Source organism: Rhododendron vialii, chromosome 13a (assembly GCF_030253575.1).
Source record: "Rhododendron vialii isolate Sample 1 chromosome 13a, ASM3025357v1".
Lineage (NCBI taxonomy): Eukaryota > Viridiplantae > Streptophyta > Magnoliopsida > Ericales > Ericaceae > Rhododendron > Rhododendron vialii.
In genome coordinates this window covers 18,766,218-18,772,677 of record NC_080569.1, presented here as the reverse complement: position 1 = coordinate 18,772,677, position 6,460 = coordinate 18,766,218, and positions in this window count along the sequence as shown.

Genomic DNA, 6,460 nt, shown 5'->3' with positions numbered 1-6,460 from the left:
TCATTTTTGTGTTTGTTGGTAAAAGAATATATTGACATGGATGTTTTGTTATGAGGTATACTGTACCAAAGTTACGAAGTATTGTGTTGTTTACTGACTATGACACTCTGTGTGGCTATCTTAACTTAGTTATGAGGTTTTATGGCTGGTTACGAATCGTTATAGTTTCTTGTTTTGAGGCTTTTGTGATGCTTTTTGTTATGAGATTTATGGTGTTTATGTCATGAGCCTTGGTGTTTTTAGTGATAGACCGTGTGGTAAACTTGTTACAGAATTGCTTGTGGTGCAAGCCGTTTTTGAGGTGTGTGGGATAGGCTTTTTTCTATCCTATCCTTCAGTTATGAATTTCTTTTTCTAAAGCTGGCAGGGATTTTACCGGTTTGTATCCTTCGTAAATTAAGAACAAATTTGCAAATATGGTGCAAACATTTTTTGAGGAGCGTAACATAAGCTTTCTTTTTCATATTGATGGTTTCCTTTCACTAAAACTGGCAAGTACATGCTACACATTCACGAGGTTTCTGAATTTATTCACCAGTCTTTTGTTTCATTATTTCCTTACAGGGTAGAAAGAATCTGGAGTAGATTTTGAAATTCTTAATAATTTATTGGAAGCAAAACAACTTACTCATTTTTGAAATACAAATGAAGGCAAACAAACGAATTTTTTACAGTAGCACACACCCACTGTTAAGTTCCATTTAATAGGGTGTGGGGCTGTTTGGGAGCTCTATTTTTGGATTATGCATTGTTACTTTTCGCCATATTTACAAATTTGTCCCTAACTTATGAAGGATACAAATCGGCAAATTCGCTGCCAGTTTTAGAAAAAGGAGTTCATAACTGAAGGAAAGCCTATCCTACACACCTCAAAATGCATTTTGCAAGATGAACAATAGAACGTAAAATTCAAAAGTGTTCTTTGGATGGGCGCTTCGGTTGTGATGCTTCCAGAGTGGTTTGGGAGCATCATACTCCCAAGTCGTTTTTTTCTTATTCTATGGTAAGTGTTGTCAGTAATGTGATAAGTGTTGTCAACAAGTATAGAAAGTATTTCTTAAGGAAGTGTAGCCATGTAACATAGTAAGTGTTACCTTAAGAAATGATATATAAAACATGTTTATGTGCCTTAATACTACTTTTTTTAGTCAAATTCCTAAAACTATCTCGTTTTTAGCAAATTCACCCTACTTTTTGTGTGTGCTTTTGATCTAAATGTTGTAATTTACCTACTTTTCAATCTAAGGGTCCATAAAATACCACTTCGGAGCATTGTAGAAGTTTTGCTTCGGATGAGGTTTTTGGATCCTGATTTTGTTTTCACATACAAATTCTTCTATATAATTATTATGCACGTATTCTACTACTACTTTTACAAATTTTGATTAGAATTCAATTCTACAATCTATGATCTATGATCTAGAATTCAAAAAAAAAAAAAAGACTTTCATACACTATGCTATGTACGGGCCTAACCTTTTTTTTTATTAAAAGGATACGGACGTAACGTGTGAATAACAACATTGATACAGATTAATATGGTGAACTTTTACACACACAAGAAACTACAAAAGCTACAAGGATTGAGGATTCTAAGATCAAAACTAATAAAAAATTTACAAAGGTGATTTAGGTTCGTAGATTTAATAAGGGGTATGTAAATATCCATCATTCCGATCACTTGGACTTGTGTTCTCATCCCAGTCACTTTTGAGGGTTATGTTTTCATCCCCAAATTCAAATAAACCCAATTTTACCCTTGTTTAAACTAACATGATTACTATGCATATATAGCAAAGAATTACCTGAGACATCCTACGGCAATTTTAAGGGATTTTAAATCAAAATTAATTTGGAGCTCATTTCCTGCCAAAATCAAAAAAGATCTCTCTCTCTCTCTCTCTCTCTCTCTCTCTCTCTCTCTCTCTCTCTCTCTCTCACTGCATCAGTGGCGTCCCACATCGGTGCCATGCACCCAACGTGCCGGCCTCCTCACTCTACACACCCACAAACGCTCACTCAGGCCCACCAGGTTCTTGTTCCTTAAAAATTTTGTTTGGCTAACGAGAGCGTCCAGGATTTTTTCCCCCATGCTAATTTAAGACAGATTGTATCATACTGATAGTCTGATATTTTTCACCAACTGCAAAAAATGCAATTTTCCGTTGATGAAGTGATCAATGCATAGAGAAGGAAGAAAACGATGAAAACGCATTAAATGTGGAGCTTCGATCCAATTAAGATTTCCACAATTAATTCCTCTCTCTCTAGACTTCGATTGCTAAAGGGCTAATGAAGTTTAGATCCATGGAATTAAAACTCTGGTTTTATATCGACATCGGTATCGTCATCGCCGTCGCAATCCTCCATCTAACCTCCATTGCCAAGACCCATTTCGCATCCTCCATTGTTGTTGAGAAGAAAATAAAACAGTGGAGAAGAAGACAATACAAATAGAACGGTGGACAAGAAGATGATTGATGAAGAAGACAATACAAATAGAATGGTGGACAAGAAGATGATTGATGAGGCTCGAGCACCAAAAACTCTCGCCAGAGCCTTTAACCACTCGTCGGACATTAAGAGCGGATTCATGGTGTATTTTGAATAGTGTGATCGCCGGATATCAGATGCAGATTCAAGGTGTATTTCGAATAGTGAAATTTTTGTGTTCATGGTGTGTTTTATTACCATGGTGCATTTGCCAACTCAAATTTGTATTTTATGATCATAGTGTATTGCGAATAGCGTGATTCATGATTCATTATCAGATTATGGTGCATTTTCCAACTTAGATTTGTCTTGTCAAATGTAGGGTTACCAAATCAATCATGATTGTTTTGGTTTGATTAAATTTGAAACATAAAAGTAATTAATCATACTCAAATTTACCATGAAAATGTGTGAAAATACCATAATTGTTGGTAAGGTACATCCATTCCCAATCATCACTTTTTTTAATATTGTGCATTCCTTCCATTTTGAAATCACCATTAAATATTATTAGAAATCAAATCCCACCAAGATAGGGGACAAATATACAACTACACCTACATATATTCATCTCAATCCCCTTAAATTAGGAAACACTAAATGTGTATACATGTAGATATCACCATAAAGGATAATCAAGGTAATTCACACATTGAGAGGATGGAAACATAATTATGAAAAGTGGACGGGATGAATACTTAAATGATATGACTGATTGGGATGAATGAGAAGAAAGGGTTATGGTTTTTAGCCAAATCACTTATTTTGATTGAATATTTTAGTAAGAAATGGAGAGAAAAGTAAAAAACTAAAATGTTTTGATTAACTTCTTCCCTCTCTCACTCTAATCTCACCAGTGGCGGAGCCAGAAATCTCATTCAAAGGGGCACCTTTTTGCAAGAAATAAAAAAATATTATTGTAACATATAATAAAGAAATAAAGCTTCTAAACATAAGCAAAAGAGTCTAAATATACATTACTAAATTTCTTTCCAACTAACCTGACGAGTGTTTCATCTTGAAGCTCTGCATGATGGCTTCGTTACTAAATCTATTAAAAAAATCTCGCTCTGTGTATCACCAAGTCATTGCTTAACCATTGATTATTCATTCGGTTTCGCATTGATGTATTGTACAATTTTTACTTCAAAATGTAGAAAATAAGTTGGATAGATTCAAAACATACCGATTCGCTATTTGCCTCGATGAAACACGCATTTAATTCTTGAAGAAAACTATTGTTTTCGTTTGAAATCCACAACACAACACAGTAGACAAACAATAAATCCAGCACCCAAAATTTTCAATTCCTCAATGTTTTTTGAGTAGGTTGTAGAAAAAGAAAAAGAAGTTGTAGGTAATGAAAATCCCGGGGGAGGGGGGCGCACACATTCCCTCCATCCTGAATCTCACAAAAAATGGTGAGATTTGGAAAGAAATGACTCTTTTCTTATCTCACCATCCAAAAGGGCTGTAAACTTGAACTGATTTCTACACATATATATTATGAATACCAAAGAGAAGTCAAAGAAATCTAACATGGAAAAGTCTATTTTAGCATGCAATTTCTCACAATACAAAACGACCTACCCAACCATCGATCTCTTTATATATGCTAGGATAACACTAACCTTAAAAAGCCGGCTTCAGCCAATTGTAAAGCTTCCCCTTAAAGTTCCACGCAAATTCGAATCACGCAAACCACCTTTGGAGAAATTTAGTAGAAGTATAACTTTGTAAGTGTCGTCTCTTTCCGACTTGGCCTAGTGAGAAAGCCGGCTGTACGTGTACTGAATGTCTAACACAGAGCCCTCTGTTTATACGAATGAATGTGTAAATTAAAACAGAGCAACATTTGTTGGAGATATGAGAGATAATGATATGATGATGATGGAGAAGAATGATTTTCAGAAACGGCAATTGATGAAATGAGTGATGATGGGTTTGAGAGGGTAATTGCAGAGGCAATATAAAAGTCAAGCTCAAGTCTTCTCTTTATGGTCTTTCTTTACCTTTTGCAATAAATCGTCACTGAGAGAGAGTTGACGTGGACCGTCTACACATGTTGCTTGCAATGGGCTCGGATCCAGTCCATTTCCTCCTATCAGTTCAGGCCATTTGGGTGCATTCAAGCCATTCAAAACAATCCAAAAGTGTTTTAGACGGTTCAAATTTAAAAAAAGTTATTTTTATTTTTATTTTAAAAAACCTCTTTAAATCTAAGCCGTCCAAAACATTTTTGGACGGTTCAAATGCACCAAATGGACTGAACTGATCCAGAGCAAATAGACTAAATCCGGCCCCGCTTGCAACGACATAGTTTTGAAGCCCTTCTCTGTAATTTTTTTAGAATTTTTTTGGGCCGTTCCTCCCTAGTGTATTTCACGGCTCAGCAGATTCTTTTGAAACCTTGTGTTGTCTAGGTCCAGTTTACTATTTTACCCTATAAAGTACAATCACAAATACTTACACAAATTCACTTTCATTCATATTAAATATATGTGTAAGTATTTTTGGTTGAATAATAATTGATTACCCTGTCTCTCTCGTCTCTCATTTACAGCATTGCAGTCCACTTGTCCGGCTCTCCCTCTCTCATCTGGCAATATTAAATGTACTCTCTCTTCTCCCTCCCCAGGTGAGTTCTCCCAAACTTTTGAAAAATAAGTTACAACAGGAGAGTCTCGGCGAAGTCTCTCAAGTGCTTCTCTCTACTCTAGACAGAGAAAGCCCTTCTTTTCTTTTTCTTCTTCTGCCGTCTCCCCCTTCTTTTTCCCCTCCTCCCATGGCGGCTCCTCCACCTCCTTCCTTTCCATTTTCTTCCCTTCTCCTCCTCTCTTACTTCCATGGTTGTGAGGTTTGAGACTCTCTTCTTGGAACTAGTTCAACAACGACGATGACGGTGTCTGCAACGGCTTCAGCCTTCAGTTTGCAGCGGGAACGAGCTCAAGTTGATGCGACGCGTCCATCCAGGAAAGTTTGCTCTGTGTCTATACCTGACTACTCCAACCCCCCTTCACGTGTGTGATCGACGGGTCTGACTCCAATTTTTTGGCTCCATGCGGTTTTTTCTTTTTATTTTTTGTTTTGTTTTGTTTGGTGTATTTTGTTTTGTTTTTTATTTTTTGTACTTTCGGACCGATAGTGTCCGCTTTTATTATACTGTGTTTTTCTTTTGTTATATATAATATATAAATCAAGTTTAATTATGGTCAAAAAATGAAAAAAAGAAATTAAGCTGATTTTGTCCTTATTTGAATTTTTTTTCACATTTGTTAATTTTGTGCCAAACTTTTGTAAATTATTGATTTGTCTTGACAAAAGGAATTGAAAAAATAACTTTTTTTTACTTTTACTCAAATATTTTGAGAAATAACCATTTTTTAGCAAAATAACTCAACTTATTTCACCTATTTTGCTAAAAAGTGATTATTTCTCAAAATATTTGAATAAAAGTATAAAAAATAAAAAAATTACTTTACCGATTCCTCTCGTCGAGACGAATCAATAATTCACAAAATTTTATTTGCTTAAAACTAACAAATGCAAAAAAAATTCAAAATAAGGATAAAATCAACTTAATTTCTTACAATGAGTTTGGAAGAACTCACCAGAGTAAAATATTTTTGTTGTACATATTTGCTTTTAAGAAAAACATATACTCCCTTCGTCTCCTTTTTAAAGTTCAGTATTTCATTTTGAGTTGTCCTTTAATAAGCGTCCATTTTGTAAAGTTAATGGGTGTTAGTGTATTTTCTATTTTGCCCCTAAAAGCAGATTTCATTTTGAAAAGTTAGTAAGTAAAAGTGTAATGATGATGTCTCCATAGAGGGTAAGTAGGAAAAGTGGAGGTAAAAGTTGATGTGAAAAGTGTAATGATGATGTTTTCTTAATAAAATGGAATTACGAAGCGGAACACTTAAAAAGGAACGGATGGAGTGGTTTTTTATACCTACTTGCAATGTGT